The sequence below is a fragment of the Piliocolobus tephrosceles genome, chromosome 4 (assembly GCF_002776525.5).
Source record: "Piliocolobus tephrosceles isolate RC106 chromosome 4, ASM277652v3, whole genome shotgun sequence".
Taxonomy (NCBI): Eukaryota; Metazoa; Chordata; class Mammalia; order Primates; family Cercopithecidae; genus Piliocolobus; species Piliocolobus tephrosceles.
This window is the reverse complement of record NC_045437.1, coordinates 108,634,425-108,661,893: the sequence shown is the minus strand read 5'-3', so window position 1 is coordinate 108,661,893 and position 27,469 is coordinate 108,634,425. Positions and strand designations below refer to the sequence as shown.

General features: G+C 41.7%; 1 long non-coding RNA gene across 1 annotated transcript in view; it reads right to left on the bottom strand.

Moving 5' to 3' along the window:
* Nucleotides 1-27,469, bottom strand: part of LOC111542689 — a 105,928-nt gene that overhangs the window by 68,175 nt on the left and 10,284 nt on the right. The window contains exon 2 of the long non-coding RNA XR_002731631.1: nucleotides 2,192-2,289. This is a non-coding gene — a long non-coding RNA (uncharacterized LOC111542689). The remainder of the gene's footprint in view (nucleotides 1-2,191; nucleotides 2,290-27,469) is intronic.

The following is a 27,469-nucleotide window of genomic DNA, read 5'->3' as shown; positions in this document are numbered from 1 at the left end:
AGCTGAACCAGGGAACCGAAGCAATGACTGCATCACATGTGACCATGACTTTCACTTTTCTGATGGAAAGGCGACTCTCATGAGATTTTCTTAAGTGAGAAAATTCAGAATATGAATCATTTTTATTTTACTGTTTGGTGTCATTCTCAATAAAAATGTTAAAAGATAAAAACATTTTATGGTAAGCATCAGGATTGAAATTTTATTAGCAAATAACAATTAAATCCTCAGAAAAAATGTTTGCTAAGATGGTTACCATGAGAAAATATTTTTTGTAAAGCTAAGCTAATATAACTATTTTTATGATAATAACATGATGTCTCATGGAATTGATCTTTGAGACAAGTACTCTTACCACAAAAGCAAAACAAAAGAAAAATTAGTTTTGCTATCCTACAAAATGTTGTACCAAATTTACCAAAAATCTAATTCAAAGTTCACACACAGTATTAAAAACGCAGGCTACAAAGTAGTTAGGGTATTATTATGTTGCGATAACAGGTAGACATGTCTAGGAAGGAAGACATAGTTGTAAATAAGCTAGAATCTATTTAGAGGATAACAGAATGTAGATTTACTTACTTTGGTGGGATTCTGTTAGGTCAACCTCTAAATTGGTTGACCTAAAACAGATATGGCATGCTCTGGTCCAGAATCACTGAAGGTTTTAGTATCAATCCCATTCCTAGATGTCCTGTCTCAAATGCTAATATTAATAATAGGCTTGCATTCATCAATTGTAAAAGTGTTATGAGCAGAACTATGTTGTCCCCAAAATTTATATGTTAATATCCTAACCCCCTAATACTTCAGAATGTGACTCTATTTGGAGACAGGCTGTTTACAGAGTGTGTGCAGTTTACTGCACACTGTTTACAGTGTGCAGAGGAGGACACAAACAGGTACAAAGGAAAGACCATGTGAAGATGTGGAGAAGACAGCCATCTACAAGCCAATGAGAGAGGCATCAGAAGAAATCAATCCTGTTGACATCTTGATCTTGGAATTGTAGCCTCCAGAACTATAAGAAATAAATTTCTGTTGTGTAAGCCACTTAGTACTTTGTAATGGCAACTTGAGCAAACTAATACAAAAAGTTGTGATGTTGGACTTTCAGGTGTTATACTCTAGATTATAACAAGATAATTAAATATCCAGAAAATATGACTGACTAATAACTTCCCACATGATCTTCATCAATTTCTTCCTTTGCAATTGAATGTCTATTTACAATTGCTTTGTGGAAGAAAAGTTTGATGTCCATTTATTTCTTGGTAACCCAGAGATTTCTGGGATCCCATAGTTATTCTGTGGTCTCTCCAGCAACAACCTTAAAGCAAGAATCAGGGTTTGCTCCATACCCCAAAAAGGGAATGTGTTTTACAAAACATAAATGTACTTTGTGGATTTTATTGAAGACTTATTGAAGACATTGTATGACATATACATACCCAGAAATCTCGACCTTGCTCTGTGTGCCTCTCCCTTTGGCTGATTTTTAATCTGTATCCTTTTGCTGTACTATAACCAAAAGTATAATGGTTTTGTTGTGTCCTCTGAGTCCTTCTAGTGAATTATGGGGCATGAATGTGATCTCAGGGACCCTCAAACTTGCAGTGAGTACCAGAAGTGAGAGTGGTCTTGGGCAACTCCGAACTTGGATTAGGTTTCAGAAGTGAGGATGGTCCGGGGTACTCCTAATCTTTGCACGAGGTCACCTGCCTCTCTTCTCTGTCTTCAGAGTCGGGGCCCATCCCTATAATTGTGATTCCCCTCCACTAGGACAGAGTAGGTGGGTGATGAGTGGTGTGTGGTAGAGAAAGCCATGCCTGCTTTAGCTCTTCTCTCCAAAGTTTCTGCCAGTTGTGAGGGAGGGAAGATATGTGTCTACTGAATTCTCTTTCTATGGACCTGGAACGTGGGAGACAGACAGACACTTTGATTTCCTTGCCAATACGACTTCATGCCTGCTGAGGTAGAAAAGAGAGGGAACAGTATTTCAAGAATTGTTTTTGTTTTATTTTATCTTTTATCCCTATCCTTAAACTATATTTTGTTTTTGGTATTTCAGTCTTCTTTCAGGTAAGGGTATATTAGGCATCTTTATTTATCACAAAAGGCTATCACAGTGTTTCCCTTTATATAAGGAGTAAATTTACCTTGAGGGAGTAGTTTCGTTTTGACAACTTACTGTGCTATTCTTGTAGAGTGGCTAGCAATGGTAATTTTTCTTTGAATGCAGTAATTCAGATTTGGATGTACAGTTGATTCTTCTTATTCACTGTAAATCTGTGAAGTTTCTATGAACACCAAGTTAATTGAACATTGAATGATTGCTCCCAGAGGAAATAGTCAGATTCCTATAAGCCTCTGATAACAGTATTTTTGTCAACTGATCAAAACATAACCTTGTCTTATATATGTTTCTTTTTAAAGACACCTTATATAATATGTATCACTGATTCATTAACTTTGGGCTCATGGCCAACAGCATGAATGAAGCTTATCCATTTTCTCCATAAGGCACATTGTAGCCCTCTTGTGCTCAGGAACACTAGATAGAGTTTCTGTATTACACTTGCAAAATCACCAACAAAAAGCACAAAAATTCAAATAACATGGTGCTAAATAGATCGTGAAAAGGACACTTGTTTACAGTAACAGAGCTGAAACAAAGAGGTAGAATGTTGCCTTGTTTGACCTCAGCTGCAAACTTGCACATGAGGCAATCAGAGTTTTTTTGCTACACTGTGCTAATGACCACTAATGATCACAGACGTGCTGCAAATATTGATTTCAGGGTTAGAAATAAATTTTAGTGAGCAGTCAAATTCACAAATATGGAATCTACAAATAATGAGGATTTCCCAGACTGTAACATCTGGGAAAAATGCTGATTGCTCTAAAATATCTTTAAAAGGGAAATTGATGCTTTGGTTATGATGTCCTGGCTCTGCCAGAAATGATAGCCCCTTGTATCTTTCCTACTCCACCATTCCAGATGAGACAGGATCAGAATCTCTGCCCCTTGAGCCTACTTTGTGCATCAGATGTTTGCTATGAGAAGTAATGAGTCTTTGTAAAGGAGTTTGGTTCATTTGCTAGGAGGTGTTCTATGCTGAAAGATGTGAGGATCCATGGACTCTTTGCCAGGAATAAAAGTAGTCATAGGGAGAGGGTAGAAAAGGAAGGAAGACCAAGAGCAAGGGGGAGGGTAGTTTCTAGGCATGATTAACAACAACAAAATCTATCTGTGAGTCTATCCTAGATAGGTTATGAGTAAGATACTAAGTAAGATCAGAGTCTCTCCAGTATCGATGGACTGATCCAGGTTGCTTTTCCAGCTGTTACAAGCCATAATGGCAGGGTTATATTCTTTTCATCCAGTAAGAAAACTACTTTGTTTGTTATAAAGATGTCATTATCTATCTTAAATACTCGTCAAAAGGTTTTGAGAGTGTTGTTAGAGTTCGGGGTGATCTCTGAGCTGATGACTGCAGTATACTAAGCTGTTGATCAAGAACAATAGTAGTGGTAGCTAGTATTCACCAGCTTTTTATGCCCTAAGTTCTGTTCCAAGTACTTTACACGTGTGAAGGCATTTAAGCTTTACAATAGGCCTTTGAAGTTGGAAATAATATCATCCCCAATATGTGGCATATCATCCCCAATATGTGGTCACACATATAGAAAGTGACTGATTTGAAATGCAAACTAGGCCGTGTCATCTGCCTACAGAGTCCATACTCTGATACCATTAACCATTACACCATACTGCTTTTTCTCAAGGAGAAGATGAATCTTGAAATTTTAGTTTAAGTTCCACTTGCCTGGATGCAAAGATTGATTTTAAATTGAGTAGCATACTCTTACCGTGAAATAAAATAAAAATAGGATGCAATTATTGACAATAACTTCCCATACTATAAATCTGGATAATTTTGGCTTACAAAATGTTTATCTAAATAGTGTTCAGTAATTTGGTGATCCACCTGATGACTTTATTAAAGATATAGGATAACTGGGAAAGGAAAGTAAGAATCAGCCTTTGTATAACAGAAACAAACTAGGAGTGAGGGAATGGAGCACCCAGAGAGGAATGCAGCAGGGGACAGAAGTCCAGTGCCCTGGGTGAGCATGGCCAGGAAGAATGTGTTACTACAAGAACTCATAGACCAAAGCCAGAGTCACTGGTAATCCTAGAAGGACTGGATGGACACAGGGCCAGAGGAAACCCTGAGGGAAAGCTGAGCCAGAATGGAGTCAAGGCAGAGAGGCAGATACTAAGGTTAGATTACAAGAGCAAGACAGAGCAGCCAGAAATGGGTGCAAACATCAGCACAAGGAGAATTTGGGGAGGACTAAGAAGTCAAGAGCAGGCATAAGTTGGAGGTCAGCTTTGGCCAACCTAAGTTTGAATCAGGTGACCTGGTAAATTGGAGTCATGGACTGTTGGGTCCAGTGCCCTGTGAGATTATGTGGGTGAGAGGCTGCTGCCCTCTCAAATCATGAGTTACCTGGTGGGACAGGAAGAGGGAAGGATCTGGTACAAGGATGAGAAGTAGAGAAGCCTGGAAAAGTACTCTTTAAAGGAGTTCAAAGGAGTTGGGGACTTGGGGCAGATTCTTCCTTTGGGGATAATAGATGGGTCCTTTCTACCTGAAGGTTCTAGTTTTATGTACATAAAACATAAAGTATGTGTTTTATACTTTAACCAAGATTGTGTCTCTTCAAAGTTTGTTGCTCTGTCAGAAGGAGGATGTTAATTCTCCTTTTCTCTGCATGCAGTTAGATAGCAACAAGTTTCAGGGAAGAGAGGAAGTAAGTGTTGAGAGCTGTATATAGAAAATTAGTATTTGAAAAATACAACAGGAATAATCTTTACCCCATACTTGGAAAGAGACCATTAAAAAGCATTCAAAAGGCTTGAACAATTCAAGTTTGATTTGTCCATTTAGTGAATCATGCTTGAACACTACGTGCAGGATTCTGCTAATCTTGGAAGTTACTCTAGTGAGAAAGACGGATATGACCCCTGGACTCTAGGGGGTTACACTTATTTGCTACAGTTTCTCAGTAAAGTCCAGTTTTTGCTTTTGGCATCATTTAAAACTGAAAACCTCAGAATGTACTGAAGTTTAACTCTTAAGCTCTTCTCTGATTATGTTGTGAATTATTTATTAGGTAAGATCCCTCTTCTTTTAAGGCGAAAGGTGCTGTTCTCCTGAAGGGAGTGGTCATTCCTATTGTCAATTGTAAAGAAATTAATCCCAGGGCAGGAAATGGAGTCAGGGAGGTAGATGCTGGACCATAGTGAAGGATAAATACTTCTCTGGGGGCCTTAGGAGAGCCCACTGTCCAAGGGCACAGAGTCAAAAGCACTTCCATGAGTGACAATAATTTGGTTCCTGCCCATGAACATAGCACCTTGTGTTAGTCAGAGAAACACCTAGATAGCCTAGATGCCCACTCAGAAAGTAGGCATTATTAGTAGAGTTTTAACTCATTTTCTTTGCTGTGTTACAGTTACTTTTCTGTGCACCTTTAGTAAAAAGAAATCGTCAAGTTTCCACTTGGTTTCTGTTCTCTCTGTAGGAAATCAAGGGGATTGTAGTCATGCATTTGGGACAACTGTGTGGGCAGAGTGGTGACAGCCTCTGTACAGGGTTGAACACTGTTCCACTAAAATACATGTCCTCAGAATCTCAGAATGTTAATTATCTGGAAATAGGGTTGTTGCAGATGTAAATATTTAAGGTGAGGTCATACTGGGATAGGATGGGCCCTGTGTTCGTCCATTCTTACACTGCTATTAAGATACTACCTGAGACTGGGTAATTTATAAACAAAAGAGGTTTAATTGACTCATAATTCCACATGGCTGGATAGGTCTCAGGAAACTGACAATTATTGTGGAATGTGCAGGGGAAGCAAGGCACATCCTACATAGCAGCAGGAGAGAGAGTGTATGAAGGAGAACTGTCACACACTTATAAAACCATCAGATCTTGTGAGAACTCACTGTCATGAGAACAGCATGAGGGAAACTGCCCCCATAATCCAGCCACCTCCCACCAGGTCTCTCCCTCAATACAAGATTACGGGAATTACCATTCCAGATGTGATTTGGGTGGCAACACAGAGCCAAACCATATCATGCCCTTAATCTGATATGATCAATGTCCTTATAAGAAGAGGAAAAAAAACCACACAGAAACAAAGACACAGGGGAGAACACCATGGGAAGATAAAGGCAGAGATGAGAATGATTCACCTACAAGCCATGGGGCACCGAGGATCCCAGCAACCATAAGAAGCTAGGATGAGGCAAGGAAGCATTCCGTCCTGGAGCCTTCAGAGAGAATATGGCCTGGTAACATCTCAATTTTGGACTTCTGGCCTCTAAAACTATGGGAGAATAAATTTCTGTTGTTTAAAGCCACTCGGTTCGTAGTCCTTTGTCATGGCAGCCCTAGCAAACTAGTACAGCCTCCTATCCAAGTGTGGTACGAAAGCCTGGGGCATACCGTTAAAATGATAGAAAGGGGATGGTATTCCTTTATTCTAAGATGTACATTTTATGTTTCTGCAAGAGGAGTGGACATTACAATTTTACTCTATATTTTAATGTGATTGTTGCAGGGATAATTTTATCCCAAACCAGTTATGCCCTTATTTTTCTCTATATTCAAACTTAATTTTTATTTTATTCTTATTGGAAAAGTGGAAACTTGATCAAGCTGCCTTTATATCTGCCTTCTCCCTGGAGTTAGAGCTAAATTTCAAAGTACCTGTGTAGTAAGTGCCATTGTATGGAGGGGAGTAAGACTTCATATGTTCTTGGTTCTGCAGCATGTCTCCCTGCAGGGGTACATCCTCCCCTCTAGTCTTCAGTCTACTTGGTCTCTGTTGTTCAAGGCGTAGATTTCCTTGTTTCTTTGTGCCTGGCCATTCAGGTCCATTGGTCCTCTCTGCTAAGTCCAAGCCATGCTTGGGTAAATTGATCTCTGGGATATTGTATAAGGTCCTAGCTGCCTACATTCAGTAAACAACTGTTCTCTGAGCTCATGAATTGGCTGCAAAAGTTCATTTTTCTGCTTTCCATTGGCACCTCCCTCCCATGTGATCATGAGCCAAGCTTGACTGTTCTGAGTGCATTGTATCAAAGGAGACAGTGGAGAAATATTGGAGGGAAATTATCAGTTTTCAAAAATACTGTACATCTACATTTCTTATCCAGAAAAATAACTACTAAAACGTTTTAAACCTACAAAAGTACTATTTCTTTCCCTGGTGGCCCTTCCATACCCCTCTTACCCACTTGCCCCACCCCCCCTACTGTGTTTCAGATATGGATCAGAACGTGTTCTTCCATGATGGTAACTCCCACGGGCAAAGCAGCATCTGGCTCTGTGGGCTCTCCAAATTTGTGTAGGTGAGTCTGGCTGGAATTATTGCCTCCCTCACCTGGAGGTTGCTGCCTGTTCTCCCAGGAGGTTCTCCATCTTTCCAGGACAGGTTTGTTGTCGCCAGGCTGCTCAGCCACCTGTGCTAGTAGAGCTTCCCACTGGGATAATCCTGTGTTGGGCCTCAGATAATGGATATTGAGCAACTCATTGCTTAAGACAGCAGGTAATGTCTGAGCAGCTCATGTTTAACTCTAGGGAGAAAATCGACTAAGGGAGCCTAGCCTATTTTTCTTTTCAGGTCCTATGTGGTTTCACTCAGTGGACCTGTAACTGAGTATTCCCATTTTTCTAAGAGAAAGAAAATGAGTTATTTTAATTACAATTTTTTCATCTTCTTTTCTCTTTCCTCCTCTTTGCTTATTTTCCACTTCCTACTTAGCTCTTTCGAATTGCGATTATAACCTTTACCTTCCCTTAACCAGACACTCCCTACATGGTAAGCTTATCTAACTATATGCTTACTTAGAAGCGCCAGAGCCAGAATTCTCTCCTAACTGGAGCTTGCCTCAAGAGACAACAGTCAATTTATAACCCAACGTATGTCTGCAATGGAACTCTTTCTTACCTGGAGAGTATCTTGAGACAACATTCACCTTACAACCTAGCTCTGCCCATGATGGTGCCAGCTCGACCACCTGGTAGATAAGGCACCAAAGCAAGCCATGTAGACCCTGTACCTGCTTGTTCCCTCCTCTGCATACTATTTGTGCCAAGTGGCCCTTTAAAAGCCTCTGCTTTCTGTCCCCAAAAGGAAAATGGTACCTTTAAAGGAAGGAGGCTGTACTTCTTCCCCTAAGCTAAGCTTTGGAATAAAGTCACCTTCTCTATATACCAAACCTCGCTCTTTTTAGCTGAATTCTGCAAGTGGTGAGCAACCGAAACTGCATTTTGGTTATAGACCCTTTGTGGTTTCTGCAACTGTCTAAGTCCTCCCTAGCTACTGGGTTAGTAGCTGTGAGTTCTCTTTATAAATGCAGTCTACAGTATAGACTTTCCCTCAAGCAGAGCAAAAAGAATTCTTCAAGTATTTTTTAGTTCATAGAAATTCTGGGACTCAGTGATACCCTTCTCAGACTTGCTGATGAATTGGATGTGGGAAATTGGGAAAGCTGTAGACAAGAAATCCCTCATATTAGAGAAAAACTGAAATTTGAAGGTTTGGGGAATGATGGGTCTGAGTGAGAAAAAAACATAGTCATTCTGTCCTTGGCTTGGATGGCAATGCTTCTGTCTCTCAGTAAAGGGGTATGGGCAATGAGCTAAGAAGCCAGAAAGGAGTTCAAACAGATTTACCTGCCATTAGGACCAAGGTGCAATTGTTATAGCATTAGAATCCCATTTTCTAAATTTTGACCACAGAAAAATTATTCCATAATTCTATTTATTTTCTTTTGGAGATCTCTTTTTAGATAACAAATACCTAAATGACAGCATGTCTCCTTCCTACTAAGCATACTGACTAAGGAAGAGAATTTGTGTCCTCACTTGAACCAGAGTTATAAAAGCAGCCTCCTTTCCCGGGTGGCAGACAAAGTGAAAACAGCAGGAATGAGATCGAGAACCATAGGCATGGAGGGAGAAATTGGGGTTACTTATATATCCAATTGCATACATTTGTTTCCATAGATCACATTTCTCCTGAAGTCTTAAAGGGTGGTTTAATGTAGTTTGATTTTAAGAGTCAAAAAAATTCTTTGAAATGCTAAGGAAGAGTTAGAGGCAATTATTACCTCCTCAAAACTCCCTCACTGAAGAATCTTTTTATTCTGGGCATGTCAAACTTGGCCCAGCCCCAGGACAGAACCATTTCCTTTATGGGACCTTGTCTGGTTAGGATAAGTCCTACTCAATTGCTGTGAGTGATCTCTACTCGCTGTAGGAGTGTGGGGCTTCACTCACTTGACTTTGGGGCTTAACGTGATAGAATGCAGGGATTCTGTTGCCAAGGCACTACCAGTCAAGAGGGCGTTGGCTTCCTCGGCAGTATGAATCACAGGTGAATTACGTGACCTTTTAGTTGGCAGAGGTGTGCTAATTCAGGGTCTTATATACCAGATATCAATATTTCAGAAATCTCTGTAAGTTTTTTCTTTATACCAAATGTTTCAGATGAAACATTTTCCTGCAGTAATAAAATAAACATTTTAAAAGGAGGGGGCAAAATGTTGTTTAATAGGAAACAAGAAGCTAATCTGTATGTCTGGAGTTTTGGAGACCAGTCCTGATCTTTTTGAATAAATGTACATGAGTCTTACTTGCTACTAACTGCACATTGATAATTCTTGTACTATTTCCGACTCAAGATCTAAGTCTAAACTTAGATGCTGCGGATTACTCAGATAATGAATGTGACTGTATAACTGTAGGATGGCTATGTTATTTTGAGTGTAGTGTTTTGGATTATTTTGATCATTCATGCTAATACATTCCATTCAGTGTATATTATGATGAGCTCTTTCTCATCCACACCCATGTTTCTATGTGTTTGATACAACATTTATGCCCCAAGAAATGTTCTTAGGTATGCTTATTGGTGGAAAGTAGTGTGGAGGGGACCATCTATAGTCACCCTGCCTTTGAGAAATTCTCAGTTACAAAAATTAAACAGATTTTTTCTTTTTCCTTTTTTTTTTTTTTTCATAAAGTCTCTATGGCCTTTAATATGCTGTATGTGTATTTTAAAACTCAAAGTCTCCAGCACTCTTTTTGTAGGATATCAGTTAGTATAATTCAGGATACTTTTTCTGTAAGAAAGTTTGGGAAACACTATTCTAAGGATACAATGAGATGCAATTGGTTTAATCATAACCAGAGTGATTTCAGCCTCTCACCAGATGGTTGTGAAAGTAATGCCCTGGAACAACTGTTATCTCCTTTTTCGGAAGGCCTAATGAGAAAGACATCTATTTATCTCAAAGAGCATTACGCAATCTTTCAAAAAAAGAGAGAATGAACCAGAAGACCCATGGAGGAACCTGTAATTCTCTGGTTTTAGGATACAATCTTTTAGAACATTTTATCAATTACTGTGCCTTTGTCTGAGAAGGTCAGAGAATCCAATCTTAGAAATTGTTTTAGTTATCTACTGCTGCATAACAAATGTCCCCCAAACTTAATGAGTTAAAACAACAAATATATATTGTCTCATAGTTCCTACAAGTCAGAAATTCTGGAGTGGATTAGCTGGGTTGTACTAAGTTTCTTATGATATTGTAGTCGGAATGTAGGCAGAGACTGCAATCATGTTAAGTCTTGACTGAAACTGGAAGGTGAGCTTCCAGTATGACTCACCTACTATCGATTGGCAGGTGATCAACTCAGCTCCTCACCATGTGAGCATCTCCTTAGGTTGTTTGGGTGTCCTCATAACATGACAGCTAGCTTCACCCAGTCTGAGTAATCCTGGAGAAAGTGACTAAAGAGGAAGCCACAGTGCCTTTAAAGCTTAGCCTCTGTAGTTGCATACCATCACTTCTACTTTATTCTGCTTGTTAGAAGTGAGTCACTAAATCTAGCTAAATCCACTAAATCATACTCAAGGTAGAGGAATTAGGTTTCATCTCTTACAGGAACCAGAATCAAAGAATTGTGGACATATTTTAAAACCACCACAGAAGGTTTAAATAATAAGGGCACAAGAAGAAGAGGCAAGCTAGGACAGTGCCTGGATTATTTAATTCAGCATCTCAATGCCATTGTCAAGGATCCAAATTATTTCTGTCTTCTACCCTGCCATACTCAGTGTCTTAGTTGTATACTCAGGCTAGTTCCCCACATAGACACACAATGATTGCTTAAGTACGAGCTATCATGTACCATCACAACATCCAGCAGGACAAGTGGATAGTGTCTTGCTTGTGACTTTATTTTTGAGTAAGGAAACCTTTCCCGGAAGACTTAACCTGACTTCTATCTTAACTCCTTTACCACATCTGTGTCACATGCTCATGACAAAACCAATAGCAGGCAAGAAGAGTGGGATTGCCGTGAGTGACTTAGACCAGAGATGTATGCCTGAGCTAGGTCAAGCCACCTGTGCTGAAGGACACTAAAACAAATTAGAGTTCCCTCTACAAGGAGAGTGGGAAATAGCTACTGGGTTGGCAATTAACAACTAACTAGCTGTGAATCCTTGACCTCCTTCTGGTCACAAAGTCATGTGTATAGGTCTGGCAACATCATCTCCTTTGTAGAGTATAAAAGCTTACACTTCAGACAGAAGATCAAGTCTAGGGAGCCCTTTAGCAACTCTTGACATAAAACTCACTCTGGTTAAAAGGTGTAAAAAAAATTTCTGGAAACATAATCATAAAATACATTTTTAACAATATCTGGTGTTGATAGAAGAGAAAAGTTAGAGATTAAACTAAATTCACCACTTTGAAAGAAACCATTATATCTTTGAGGGTGGGGTACTACGTTTATTCTCATTTGTTGTCAGTAACAGATGGAGTGGAATTTGTCCTCATGGGAGCCTAACATTTAAAGAGAAAACCTGAGCTGTGTAATCAGTTAACTTGGTCGCCTTATATCTCATCTCCTCTCTGTTCCACCTCTCCCCTTCTACCATCCCCTCTGCTCTTACTAAACCAGAGTATTGCATCAGACAGGCGATTGAGGGCCATAGGCCTAGTTGCTCTTGCCTCGCCCTGCTCCTGAGACCCTGACAGCAGTTCATGGTGATTTCAGCATTGCTGGCCCCAAGCCTAGCTCTCCAGCAGTCTGTCATGTCTCAGCTTTACTGTTTTAGTCATTTCAAGGAGTTTTTAGAATTACTGGACACTTGCCTGCAGACAAATTCAGGGAAATAGAAGGAAAAGGAAATGAAGGAATAATCTGCTCCTCGAGAGGAGAACTAAACTTGCTTAGTCCAAAGGAATTTGGCTAGATGCTTTGCATTTAATAGGTTTTCATTCATCCATTCAATCACTTAATCACTTATGTAGCTTTTAGTCTATCTGTGAGTGTCAGTTTCTCACCATTCAGAGAGAAAGTAAAGGATTGAGAATGAAAAACATGGTTTGCCACACAGGAATTGCCTTGACAAATTGAATAACACAGAAGTTCCCTAAGAATTTTGCCAGCCATGAAAATGTATAAAGGTTACTGTGTGAATTTCTCATTTCTTATAGAATTCTGTATCAGTCATGTACATGTTTGAGAAAGAAAGGAAGATTTCTTTTTAAAACCAACTTGACAATAATTGTGGAACCTAGGTTAAAAACTGTCTTAATATATGTGGTCAGCACAAGCTCTTTAGAGCATGTGGTACAGAAAGATCCTTGCTCTGAGGCCAGACCTCTGCAGAAGTGGTTTGCTGGTGTTGGCTCCAAAGGCCCTGAGGCTTCCTACCATGGTAGGTAAAGAACCAAGGACTCAGTACCTCCCCATCTCATTGGCTCTCCTCTTTAAAACACTTTGGCAAAATTCCTTAGTATCCTAAATTTTGCTTTTTCTTGAATTATATATTTGCTTTAAGTAGGATAGTACTTTATAAAATACTCATATCATATCACAATTAAATGAAATATTTTGCCAAGATTAATTTAGAACCAAAGGCATTCTAGGGCCCCGTAAAAAGTTAAGCTTCTAGCAAAAGACGGTAGAATTCAATGTGTAATCTGAACTATTAGTAGCATTTGCTAAGTGATCCTTTTTTGTAGTCGTAGAGGGGATAGGGAGGAGGAGAGTGTTACCCATTCCACCATGTCAGTACTGATTGGCTAAAACACTAGATATAAAACAAATACATTATATGCATCCTGATGGAAAATTCTACATATAATAATTTAAAGATTACTGAGTTAAATATTACTCTAGGGTTTTTGTTTGTTTTAAACTGGGACATACACACTAATGGGTGGTATAGGAAGAGTTTCCAATGGGCATGTAAGCTGAGATCTTTTTAAGGAATAAACTTCCATACTTCTAAATGTATTCTTTCCTAAACTGGCAACCTACAAATGTGTCTGTGGTCTATGGGCTCTCTCTTCCCATTTCCCCTTTTGCAGCTGACTTCCTCCCACTTCACGTATCCTAAATTCGACTATGGTGCATTGCTCAGGACTTCACCACTAAGCTACGCAGGGGAAAACTTGACACTTCACAGCTCATAAGGGAGTATTGTATGAGAGGAAACAAAGAGAGCCTCCAGTAGAAAAATATTAGAGGGGGCTACACATTATTTCATCAGACCTCAAACTCATGGCTGAGTTCCATGCCTTTTCTATCTCTTCTAAAACGGGAATTCAGAAGTCAGATGGTAGCACAGGGATGTGGATTCACACATACATTTCAATTCAAATACAGTCAGATTTCTTTCTGACATAAATTAAGTCTGCTTTCCTCAATTTGAAACTGAGAACCTTATTTGTCATTTTCCTTATAAGGAAAGACAATTTCTAAAAATTAAAAAAACTAAATCAGAAGCTTCAAGATTTTGAGGAAAATATATTTAAAGCATCTCTATTATGTGCCAGAAATCACCACATTTTCAGCTATTTAAATTTATGATAAAAATTCTAGATGTTAACGTAAAAGTCTATGGGATATAAATAGTTTGCAAAATTCTTTTAGGGGATATATGAGCAAAAATACTTGAAGTCTACTGCTGTAGAATGCAATATGATCTCAGGGTGGTGGGGAGCAGGTGTGGTCCATGGTGCAACTGTCAAGTAGAGAGGTCTTTAGCAATCATCTCCTCTCTTCTCTTCACTCTGCCTTGTACCTGGATTTTTCTTCACACCGATTTCTGGCTGCCAGTCTTTTCCAGTCCAGGGCCTACAAAGCCTCAGACCTTTTCACAGTGCGTCCTATTGTAAACTAAAAAGAGAGTGATTTGGATCTCAGTTGATTTAGAAGTTTGTTTTGCCAAGGTTGAGGATGCACCTGGGGAAAAATAACAACAACAACAACAACAAAAAACACAAGTTACAGTAGGATCTGTAGCCTCTGCCTTTCCCAAAGAGGTTTTTGAGGGTTTAAATATATAAAAGGAAAGAAACAAATAGGAAGGAAAGGAGGAAAGGAAAAAAAGTTGGTACGGTAGTTATTCTTGTGAGGCCTTGATTAGAGCTTAGGAATCTAGGTTTTACATGTGAAAGAGGGAGGGAGGGGAAAAGTGAATTGTGTATTCATCTTGTGCTCGGTAAATCTATATTTTCACATAGGATAAAATCACAATGTGAAATTACAGCTATCTGTTTGGGAACAAAAGGAAGGTAGTTTTCACATCACTTAGTTCTCAGGCTTAACTTTCCCTTAGCTATAGTGGGTTTGGGCTCCCAAGATTTTCCTTTCCTTTCACACCATGTTCCATTTCCACAGAGTGCTTATCTCAGAGGGCAAGAATCTATCATGAAACTCATCCTTTCAACAATTCTACTAGCTTAGATTATAGACATCGGTCATTCTTTTTTGGATTGCTCATCATGTGGTTTGGAAATTTTCCCATTTTTGAGTTTTGATTGGATGTTGAGCTCATCTCTCATCATAAAATTTGAAACTCAAGATATTCCCTGTTTCAATTCTTCATGGCAGTAGCCATTGTATTAGAGTAGGAACCTTGTCAGCCATCAGCAGCACAGCAGAGGGCTCCCCCACCACACACCGGGAATATTAGGTGACTATCAGGTGATGGTTTGGCAGTTATCAGACCATAATAGCAGACTATAGGGACCAACTCAGAATGCTCCCTTCATTGAGGGGCCTGGCCCAGATGCAACTGTTATATAGTCTCTCCCGAGATCCATCTATAGGGGAGACATGCCGGCCACACAAATCTAAGGAATCAAAGGGGAATTAGCGAAAGACTAGGTTCTCACACAGGTGAACGTGACTGTTTCTGCATCACCCACTCCTTTGGGTCCTCCATCCATGGATCCGGAGGAGTGGGTCAGGCAGGAATAATCATGCTTGCACCCAGGAGCAGTACCTTTAATGGATGCCAGGGCCCAGGGAACAAAGGAAGGAGAATAGTAGTGGGGATGCCCCCACTGTCTTCCTCTACACCTGGGTAGGGAGAAGACTAAGGGATGTCTTTCCTTCCCCATCTCTTTCTAGATGGGTAACAAACCATCTTCAGCCTGCACTCCTCTCGAGTGCATTCTGAAGCAGTGGAAGTCCTTTGACCCCAAGACTCTGAAGAAAAAGTGGCTTATATTCTTTTGCACAAGGGGGTGGCCTTCTTACTAGCTTGGGGACAGATAAACCTGACCTTCTAAAGGAAGTCTTGATTTTAATATTATCCAACAATTAGATCTTTTCTGTAGATGGGAGGTTAAATGATCTGAAGTCCCTATGTACAGGCTTTCTTTGCCCTATGGGACAACACAGATCTCTGCAAGCAATGCACAATTGACCCAGCTCTTTTAGCAGTCATATCTGGCACACCCATGGAGAATGATTGCCCAAACCTAAGAAAACAAATTTCTGGGGAATCCTCTGAGACAACTATTAAGTGTCTCAGCCCCTCCTGTCCCCATTATCCAGGGCTCCCTCCTCCAACTGTGCTGTTGGCTCCTCTAGTTTCACTACTTCCAAAACTCCCCACTTCCCCAGTTTCACTTTTACCCCTGCATGAAATGCCCAATGGACTTGGTGCCAGTAGGGTTCAGGTTCCCTTCCCATCGAAAGACCTTAGACAAATAAAAGGAGACCTGGGTAGGTTCTCTAATGACCCCAACAGGTATACAGAGGCTTTCCAAAATCTAGCCCAGGTGTATGACCTCACATGGAGAGATGTTACGTTAATCTTAAACCAAACCCTAACAGCTGCTGAGAGGCAGGCAGCAGAAAAGTTCAGGGTCGAACAACATGTCTCTTATAGCAGGCCAAAAAAGAAGAATAGAGATAAGGGAGCGGAGGAAATTATAGAACAACCATTCCCAACAGGAAGAGAGGCAATACTCCGTGAAAACCCTGGCTAGGACTGTAGTGACCCCACAGATGAATGGAAGAGGAAACACTTTTTAATGTGCATATTGGAGGGCCTATGAAAAACTAGGGCCAAACTTCTTAATTACTCTAAGTTGTCCACAACAGATCAGAGACCAGATGAGAATCCCTTGGCTTTCATGGAAAGGCTAAGAGAGGCCTTAATAAGACATACTTCCCTGTCTCCTGACTCAGTTGAAGGACAGCTAGTCCTAAAGTACAAGTTTATTACTCAGGCAGCCCCTGATATTAGAAGAAAATTACAGAAACAGGCTGTAGGACCAGATAGTATTCTGGAGAACCTCCTGAGGGTGGCCATCTCGGTCTTTTACAATAGGGATCAGGAGGAGGCCCAGGAAAAAAGAGAGGAAGCACAGGAGAAGTATGGAGTCTCTGATGGCTGCTTTAGAGGTCTGTAAGGTTCAGGATCCACTAATTGCTATCCATGTGGCAAACCAGGGCACTTTAAGAAGGACTGTCCAGGCAGAAGGAAGCCACCTCGACCCTGTCCAGCCTGTGGCAGGGACAACTAGAGATCAGACTGTCCACAGAGACATAGGTCACCAGGTCCAGAACTGGTCTCCCAAATGCTCCAGCAGGACCCATGGGTCCCAGGGCTCAATTCCTCAGCTCCAGTGGCCCAAACTGCCATTACACCCAGGAGCCCCAGGTGATTCTGGAAATGGAAGGAAGGAGGGTAGACCTCCTTCTGGACACTGAAGCCAGTCTCTCTGTTCTCCAATCCAGGCTTCCCCTCCTCCCATAGCACGATTGTGAAGGGTGTCTCAGGAAAGGTTCTAACCCTATATTTTTCTCAACCCCTTAGTTGTAGCTAGGGGGACCTACTATTTACACATGCCTCTTTAGTCATACCTGAAAGTTCCACTACCTTATTACGTAGAGACATTTTAGCTGGCATGGGAGCCAGCATCCTTATGGCCCCAGTACAGACTCTTTGTCTTCCCTTGGTGTCAACCAATATTAACCCAGAGGTGTGGGCAAGCCAGGGGAAAATTGGCCAAGTTATAACTGCTATACTGGTCCAAATACATCCTGAGGATCCCACATCTTTTCCTAACCAAAGAAAATATCCCCTAAAGCCAGAGGCTGGAAAAGGGCCAGAGATCATTATTAATAATCTGAAGAAGCAAGGCCTCTTCAAACACTGCACTGGTTTCTGCAACACCCCAATATTAGGGATGCAGAAACCCAGTGGGGAAGGGGACTAGTTCAGGACCTCTGCCTCATTAATGAGGCCATAGTCCCAATTCATCCAGTAGTCCCTAATCCTTATACTTTGCTAACCCAAATACTTGAGGAAACTAAATAGTCCACAGTGCTCGACCTAAAAGATGCCTTTTTTTTCTGCATACCACTACACCCTGACTCACAATACCTATTTGCCTTCGAAGATCCCTCTGGCCAGACTGCCCAGTTAACCTGGACGGTGTAGCCACAAAGGTTTTGTGATACCCCTCACTTGTACGGACAAGCACTGTCTAAAGACCTTTCTGAGTTTTCTCATTCTCAGGCTAAAGTCCTACGGTATGCAGATGACATTCTTCTTTGTGCTCCAACGGAGAAAGCTTCTCTGGAAGACACCAAGGCCCTTCTCAATTTCTTAGCCAATAGGGGATATAAGTTTCAAAATCCAAGGCCCAGCTTTGCCAAACCTCAGTGAAGTACCTGGGTTTAGTGTTATCTGAAGGGTCCAGAGCACTGGGAGAAGAAAGGATTAAGCCCATTTCTTCCTTCACCCTCCCTAAAACCCTAAAGCAGCTAAGAGGATTTTTGGGCGTTACAGGATTTTGCAGGCTATGGATACCTGGGAATGGGGAAATGGCCTGTCTCTTATACCAGTTAATAAAGGAAACTCAGGCAGCCAAGACTCATTCCTTGATATGGGATCCAGAGTCAAAAAGGGTCTTTAACCGGTTAAAACAAGCTCTGAGGCACCAACCCTTAGTCTTCCAATAGGGAAGGCATTGTCTTTACATGTCAGAAAGAAAGGGAATGGCCCTGGGAGTTTTAACTCAGACCTAGGAGCCAGCTCAACAGCCAGTGGGTTACCTAAGTAAGGAACTGAACCTGGTGACTAAAGGATAGCCAGCCTGCCTCCAGGCAGTTGCAGCAGTGGCCCTACTGGTGCCAGAAGCCACCAAATAAACTCTGGAGAATAGTTTAACTGTTTATACCCCACATAATGTGGCAGAATTGCTGTCCTCTAGAGGAGGACTTTGGCTAACAGAGAGCCACCTCCTTAAATAGCAGACTCTACTAGTAGAGGAGTCTGCAGCCCAACTAAAAACGCTCTCACCTGAATCCTGCCACCTTCTTCCCAGAGGAAACTGAGGAACCTGAACATGACTGTGAGCAAGTTGTAATAGAAACCTATGCAGCCATGGAGGATCTCAGGGACACTCCCCTAGAAAATCCAGGCTGGACCCTCTTTATAGATGGGAGCTTCTTTGTAGAGCTGAGAGTCTATAAGGCAGGGTATGCAGTAGTCACCCCGAATCTTTAAAAGTGTGTCTCTCTCACTAGGCACAAGCTCCCAATTAGCTGAGCTGATAGCTCCCACAAGGGCACTTGGATTAAGCAAAGGAAAAACAGCTCACATTTATAGCAACTCCAAATATGTCTTTCTTATCCTCCATGCTCGTGCCACCAATTGGAAGGAGAGACACTTTCTCACTCCTAATGGGTCTCCCATGAGATACCATCAGGAAATTAGCAGGCTGTTCTCTTCAGTTTTCCTTCCACAAGAAGTAGCAGTAATGCATTGTAAAGGACATCAGAAAGGAACAGATGAAATAGCTGAGGGAAATAAGTTAGCCAACTAGGCAGCCAAGTCAGCAGCACGAAAGCCTCAGAGTGCCAACACCCTCGAAGGCCCTCTAATCTGGGAAGATTCCATCAGGGAAATGAAGCCTCAGTATTCTCCTGCAGAAACAGAATGGGCCATTTCTCATGGATTCACTTTCTAGCCATCAGAATCGTTGCAGTCAGAGGATGCAAGATCCACTTGCTGGCCTCCAACCAGTGAAAGGTCATTAAGACTCTTCACCAAACTTTTCATCTAGGGAAGAGTAAAACTTATCAATGTGTCCAAAGATTATTCTCAGAGGAGAACCTACTAAAAACAGTCAAGCAGGTTGTTAATGCTTGTGAAATCTGCCTTAAAAACACCTCCCTCAACAGATGGCTTCTTCCCCCTCGAGCTCAGAGAATGGGAAGTTATCCAGGGGAGGACTGGCAAATAGACTTCACCGAGGGGTGAAGTATCTCCTGGTATGGGTGGATACGTTCACTAACTGGGTGGAAGCATTTCTATGTCAAACATAAAGGGCATCCGAGGTAGTAAGAATATTAATCAATGAAATAATTTCCTGCTTTGGACTCCCTAAATACCTCCAAAGTGACAATGGCCATTCATTTAAAGCAGCTGTCTGTCACTCAGGGGGTCTCAAAGGCACTAGGCATACAGTATCATTTCCATTGTGCCTGGACACCCCAGTCCTCAGGAAAGGTAGAAAAAGAAATGACATTATCAAAAGACACCTCAGAAAGTTGTCTCAAGAGACTCACCTTCCCTGGACTAGTCTCCTTCCCATGGTCCTACTATTAATAAGAAATACCCCTCAAAATTAAGTTTAAGCCCTTTTGAAATGTTGTATGGATGACATTTTCTTACCAATTGTATTGGTCTGTTTCCACGCTGCTGGTAAAGACATAACTGAGACAGGGAAGAAAAAGAGGTTTAATTGGACTTACAGTTCTGCATGGCTGGGGAAGCCTCAGAATCATAGCGGGGGGAGGGGGGTGTGAAATGTACTTCTTACCTCGTGGCGACAAGAGAAAAATGAGGAAGAAGCAAAAGTGGAAACCCCTGATAAACTCATCAGATCTTATGAGACCTATTCACTATCGTGAGAACAGCACAGGAAAGACTGGCCCCCATGATTCAATTACCTACCTCCCTCTGGGTCCCTCCCACAACACATGGGAATTCTGGGAGATACAATTCCAGTTGAGATTTGAATGGGGACACAGCCAAACCATGTCAGTTGGGAATAGCAGCAAGTGTAGGGACAGGGCCTGAAGGACTAGCAACCTCTCTGTCCTACTATGAAGGCTCATCCAAAGACTTTACAAAAAGTTTAAAGGACATTGTCCGAACCATTGATACCATACAAAATCAAATAGACTCGTTGGCAGCAGTTGCTCTATAAAATAGGCAGGTTCTAGACCTCTTAACTGCTGAAAAGTGTGACCTACACCTTGTTTGGGAGGAAGAATGCTGTTTCTATGTCAACTAATCAGGGATAGTGAGGTATGCCACCCAAAAATTAGCCGATCAGGCTTCTGAGATACAACAGCTGTCAGAGTTATGGGGCTCTTGGTCTAAATGGCTACACTGGAGATCGTGGCTCCTCTCTTTGGCAGGCCCACTGTTAATGATTGTACTAGCTTTAATGTTTGGACCATGTTTGTTAAATCTCCTGACCAGCTTCATCTCCTCACCTAGAAGCTATCAAACTCCAAATGGTGCTACAAATTGAGCCCCGCCCCTGCCCCCCACACACACTTGGACACTCCATTCTCCTGAGGACCTCTAGATTGACCTCAGGAGGAACCCTAGTTGCTGTTTCCCCACTCAGTGACCCTGTCCAGCAGGAAGTAGCTAGACGAGTTGTTGCCCAAACCCCCTAACAACTGTTAGGGTCTCCACTCCTGAGGATGGAATGTGAGATGGGGGGCAGGGAGAGAGAGAGAGAGAGAGAGAGAGAGATGAACTAGGCAGATAGGGCAAGGGTCCTCAGTAGAATTCCCTGCTAACAAAAAGCATCCTCTCTTCTGACAAAAAACAACCCAAGAGGTCATTTCTCTTTCAGTAAAGAATCACCTGACAGATCAGGCTGCAAACAGATAAGGAAGGAAAGCTCTAACGCATCTAACTCAGAAAGGGGCCTCCTGTGTGATGTACAGACATACAGTGGGCCCCAGTAAGCACAGCCCTCTCCTTTTCTGGACATGTTCAGACAAGGTGGCTCACACAGGGGAAGTGCTTGCAGCAGTATCAATTAGGAGAGCTACCTTGAACCAGGCACATCCACCTTGTAGTGTTCTGCCCCCTGCCTTTTTAATACATGAGCAGTAGGAAGAGATAAGCAACATGGAGTAACTTAGGCTAAAAAGCCCATATAAGCACTAGAAAGGGTGGGATGGGGATTAAGAAATTAATGCTTTATGTAAATGAAGCACCCCTCCACACCAGCTTGTCTATTAAAACTCTTGCATTTCACTGTAAAATGGCAGCCCATCTTTCTGGGACCCTTCTCTGCTTCAGAGAGCTTTCTTCCTTTTGCTTATTAAACTTCTGCTCTAACCTCACCTTTGGAGTGTCTGTGTCCTTGATTTCCTTGGCTGCAAGACTAAACTTCGGCTGACACCTCAGACAATGAGGCAGGTTTCGTTAGGACAAATAGCTAATGCACGCAGGGCTTAAAACCTAGATGATGGGCTGATAGGTGCAGCAAACAACCATGACACACGTATACCTATGTAACAAATTTGCACGTTCTGCACGTTTCCTAAAATTTAAAGTAAAATTAAAAAATAATAAAGGAATTTTTAAAAATTATAATTTGCATCCAGCACCAGGGAGACACAATTTCCTGATGGTCCAAAGTTGTCACACTAAAGTGATAATTGATTGCACCAGGGACAGGGAATTTTCCAAACAGATAACACACTTGAAATTGGTAATCAGCTTCCAATAAAATCTCAGGAATTGGGTCAGTAGGCTCAGGCATGCACATTGAGGGAAAAAATGATGGAGTATGACCTTCCAAGGGTATTCCACTGGAAAAGGGAAAAAAACCTCAAATGACCATGCATACAACTTCTTTTATGTGTTTGGGGTATTCTTTTTATTAATTCAGTTCCTTTAATACATAATGGACAGTTCAGATTTCTCTTTCTTTCTTTCACTTTAAGTTCTGGGATGCATGTGCAGAATATGCAGGTTTGTTACATGGGTATACACATGCCATGGTGGTTTGCTGCACCCATCAACTTGTCATCTACATTGGGTGTTTCTCCTAATGTTATCCCTCTCCTAGCCCCCCAGCCCCCAACAGGCCGCATTGTGTGATGTTCCCCTCCCTGTGTCCATATGTTTCCATTGTTCAACTCCCCCCTTATGAGTGAGAACATGTGGCATTTGGTTTTTGTGTTAGTTTGCTGAGAATTATGGTTTCCAGGTTCATCCATGTCCCTGTAAAGACATGAACTCATCCTTTTTTATGGCTGCATAGTATTCCATGGTGGATATGTGCCACACTTTCTTTATCCAGTTTATCACTGACAGGCATTTGGGTTGGTTCCAAGTCTTTGCTATTGTGAACAGTGCCACAATAAACATACGTGTGCAGGTGTTTTTATACTAGAATGATTTATAATCATCTGGGTATATACCCAGTAATGGGATTGCTGGATCAAATGGTATTTCTGGTTCTAGATCCTGGAGGAATCGCCACATTGTCTTCCACAATGGTTGAACTAATTTACACTGCCAGCAATAGTGTAAAAGAGTTCCCATTTCTCCACATCCTCTCCAGCAACTATTGCTCCTGACTTTCTAATGATTGCCATTCCGACTGGCATGAGATGGTATCTCACTGTGGTTTTGATTTGCATTTCTCTAATGACCAGTGATCTTCTTCTCATATGTTTTTGGCAGCATAAATGTCTTCTTTTGAGAATTGTCTGTTCATATCCTTAGCCCACTTTTTGATGAGACTGTCTGTTTTTTTATTGTAAATTTGTTTTAAGTCCCTGTGGATTCTGGATATTAGATCTTTGTTAGATGAGGGGCCTATAAAACTTTTCTTCCATTCTGTAGGTTGCCTGTTCACTCTGATGGTAGTTTTGTTGTTGTTGTTGTTTTGTTTTGTTTTCTGTGCAGAAGCTTTTTAGTTTAATTAGATCCCATTGGTCAATTTTGGCTTTTGTTGCCATTGTTTTTGGTGTTTTAGTCATGAAGTCTTTGCCTGTGCCTATGTCCTGAACAGAATTGCCTAGGTTTTCTTCTAGAGTTTTTGTGGTTGTAGGTTTTACATTTAAGTCTTTAATCTATCTTGAGTTAATGTTTGTATAAGGTATAAGGAAGGCATCAAGTTTCAGCTTTCTGCTTATGGCTAGGCAGTTTTCCCAGCACCATTTATTCAATAGGGAATCCTTTCCCCATTGCTTGTTTTTGTCAGGTTTGTCAAAGATCAGATAGTTGTGAATGTGTGGTGTTATTTCTGAGGCTTCTGTTCTGTTCCATTGGTCTACGTATCTGTGTTGCTACCAGTACCATGCCGTTTTGGTTACTGTAGCCTTGTAGTATAGTTTGAAGTCAGGTAGCATGATGCCTCCAGCATTCTTCTTTTTGCTTAGGATTGCCTTGGCTATACGGGTTCTTTTCTGGTTTCATATAAAATTTAAAGTAGCTTTTTCTGATTCTGTGAGGAAAGTCAATGGTATCTTGATAGGCATAGCATTGAATCTATAAATTACTTTGGGCAGTATGGCCATTTTCACGATATTGATTCTTCCTATTCATAAGCATGGAATGTTTTTCCATTTGTTTGTGTCCTCTCTTATTTCCTTGAGCAGTGTTTTGTAGTTCTCCTTGAAGAGGTCCTTCACATGCCTTGTAGGTTGTATTCCTAGGTATTTTATTATATTTTTAGCAATTGTGAATGGGAGTTCACTCATGATTTGGCTCTCTGTTTGTCTCTCATTGGTGTCTAGGAATGCTTGTGATTTTTACACATTGATTTTCTGTCTTGAGACTTTGCTGAAGTTGTTTATTAGCTTAAGGAGTTTTGGGGCTGAGATGATGGGGTTTTCTAAATATACAATCATGTCATCTGCAAACAGAGACAATTTGACTTCTTCTTTTCCTAATTGAATACCCTTTATTTATTTCTGTTTCCTGATTGCCCTGGCCAGAACCTCCAATACTGTGTTGAATAGGAGTGGTGAGAGAGGGCATCCTTGTCTTGTGCTGGTTTTCAAAGGGAATGCTTCCAGCTTTTGCCCATTCAGTATGATATCGGCTATGGGCTTGTCATAAATAGCTCTTATTATTTTGAGATATGTTCCATCATTACCTAGTTTATTGAGAGTTTTTAGCATGAAGGGGTGTTGAATTTTATCAAAGGCCTTTTCTGCATCTATTGAGATAATCAGGTGGTTTTGTCATTGTTTCTGTTTATGTGATGGATTACGTTTATTGATTTGTGTATGTTGAATCAGCCTTGCATCCCGGGGATGAAGTTGACTTGATTGTGGTGGATAAGCTTTTTGATGTGTTGCTGGATTTTGTTTGCCAGTATTTAATGAGGATTTTTGCATTGGTGTTCAGCAGGGATATTGGCCTGAAATTATTTTTGTGTGTCTCTGCCATGTTTTGGTATCAGGATGATGCTGGTCTCATAAAATGAGTTAGAGAGGAGTCTCTTTTTTTCTATTATTTGGAATAGTTTCAGAAAGAATGGTACCAGCTACTCTTTGTACCTCTGGTAGAATTCAGCTGTGAATCCATTTGGTCCTGGACTTTTTTTGGTTGGTAGGCTATTACTGCTTCAATTTCAGAACTTGTTACTCATCTAGCATACAACTTCTTAAACACACTGCACATGCTCACCTCCAAAGTACAAGGACATCACACATGCGGAAGCCCACCCTAAGGGAATAATTATGGGAAAAGGGAAGCAAGACCCTGGAAGTATGCCAACATATAAAACCCCAAGTCCAAAGGTCAAATGCCACATTGGATCTCCATGGTGCCCATTTGGGTCTCTTCCAAGTGTACTTTCCTTTCTTTCCTGCTCTAAAGCATTTTAATTAACTTCCACTCCTGCTCTGAAACTTGCCTCTGTCTCTTTATCTGCTTCATGGCCCTCAGTCAAGTTCTTTCTTGTGAGGAGACCAGAATTGAGGTTGCTGCATACCCTTACGGATTTGCTGCCAGTAATTCAGATATTCGTCACAACCCCAAAATTTGATTCTAAGCACTTTACAAGTAGTAACTCGGAGGGGCGGAGCAAGATGGCCGAATAGGAACAGCTTCAGTCTCCATCTCCCAGCGCGAGCGACACAGAAGACCGGCGATTTCTGCATTTTCAACTGAGGTACTGGGGTCATCTCACTCAGGAGTGCCGGACAATCGGTGCTGGTCAGCTGCTGCAGCCTGACCAGCGAGAGCTGAAGCAGGGCGAGGCATCGCCTCACCTGGGAAGCGCGAGGGGGAAGGGAGTCCCTTTTCCTAGCCAGGGGAACTGAGACACACAACACCTGGAAAATCGGGTAACTCCCACCCCAATACTGCGCTGTAAAACCGGCACACCGGAGATTATATCCCACACCTGGCCGGGAGGGTCCCACGCCCACGGAGCCTCCCTCCTTGCTAACACAGCAGTCTGCCGCAATCTAACCGCAAGGCAGCAGCGAGGCTGGGGGAGGGGCGCCCGCCATCCCTGAGGCTTAAGTAGGTAAATAAAGCCGCTGGGAAGCTCGAACTGGGTGGAGGTCACAGCAGCTCAAGGAAACCTGCCTGTCTCTGTAGACTCCGCCTCTGGGGACAGGGCTCAGCTAAAGCAGCAGAGGCCTTTCCAGACGCGAACGACTCTGTCTGACAGCTTTGAAGAGAGCAGTGGATCTCCCAACACGGAGGTTGAGATCTGTGAAGGGGCAGTCTGCCTGCTCAAGTGGGTCTCTGACCCCTGAGTAGCCTAACTGGGAGACATCCCCCACTAGGGGCAGTCTGACACCCCACACCTCACAGGGTGGACTACACCCCTGAGAGGAAGCTTCCAAAGCAAGAATCAGACAGGTGCACTCGCTGTTCAGCAATATTCTATCTTCTGCAACCTCTGCTGCTGATACCCAGGCAAACAGGGTCTGGAGTGGACCTCAAGCAATCTCCAACAGACCTATAGCTGAGGGTCCTGACAGTCAGAAGGAAACCTATCAAACAGGAAGGACACCTATATCAAAACCCCATCAGTACGTCACCATCATCAAAGACCAGTGACAGATAAAACCACAAAGATGGGGAAAAAGCAGGGCAGAAAAGCTGGAAATTCAAAAAATAAGAGCGCATCTCCTCCTGCAGAGGAGCACAGCCCATCGCCAGCAACGGATCAAAGCTGGTCAGAGAACGATTTTGACGAGATGAGAGAAGAAGGCTTCAGTCCATCAAACCTCTCAGAGCTAAAGGAGGAATTAAGTACCCAGCGCAAAGAAACTAAAAATCTTGAAAAAAGAGTGGAAGAATTGACAGCTAGACTAATTAATGCAGAGAAGGTCATAAACGAAATGACAGAGATGAAAACCATGACACGAGAAATACGTGACAAATGCACAAGCTTCGGTAACCGACTCGATCAACTGGAAGAAAGAGTATCAGCGATGGAGGATCAAATGAATGAAATGAAGCGAGAAGAGAAACCAAAAGAAAAAAGAAGAAAAAGAAATGAACAAAGCCTGCAAGAAGTATGGGATTATGTAAAAAGACCAAATCTACGTCTGATTGGGGTGCCTGAAAGTGAGGGGGAAAATGGAACCAAATTGGAAAACACTCTACAGGATATCATCCAGGAGAACTTCCCCAACCTAGCAGGGCAGGCCAACATTCAAATTCAGGAAATACAGAGAACGCCACAAAGAGACTCCTCCAGAAGAGCAACTCCAAGACACATAATTGCCAGATTCACCAAAGTTGAAATGAAGGAAAAAATCTTAAGGGCAGCCAGAGAGAAAGGTCGGGTTACCCACAAAGGGAAGCCCATCAGACTGACAGCAGATCTCTCGGCAGAAACTCTACAGGCCAGAAGAGAGTGGGGGCCAATATTCAACGTTCTTAAAGAAAAGAATTTTAAACCCAGAATTTCATATCCAGCCAAACTAAGTTTCATCAGTGAAGGAGAAATAAAATTCTTTACAGATAAGCAAATGCTTAGAGATTTTGTCACCACCAGGCCTGCCTTACAAGAGACCCTGAAGGAAGC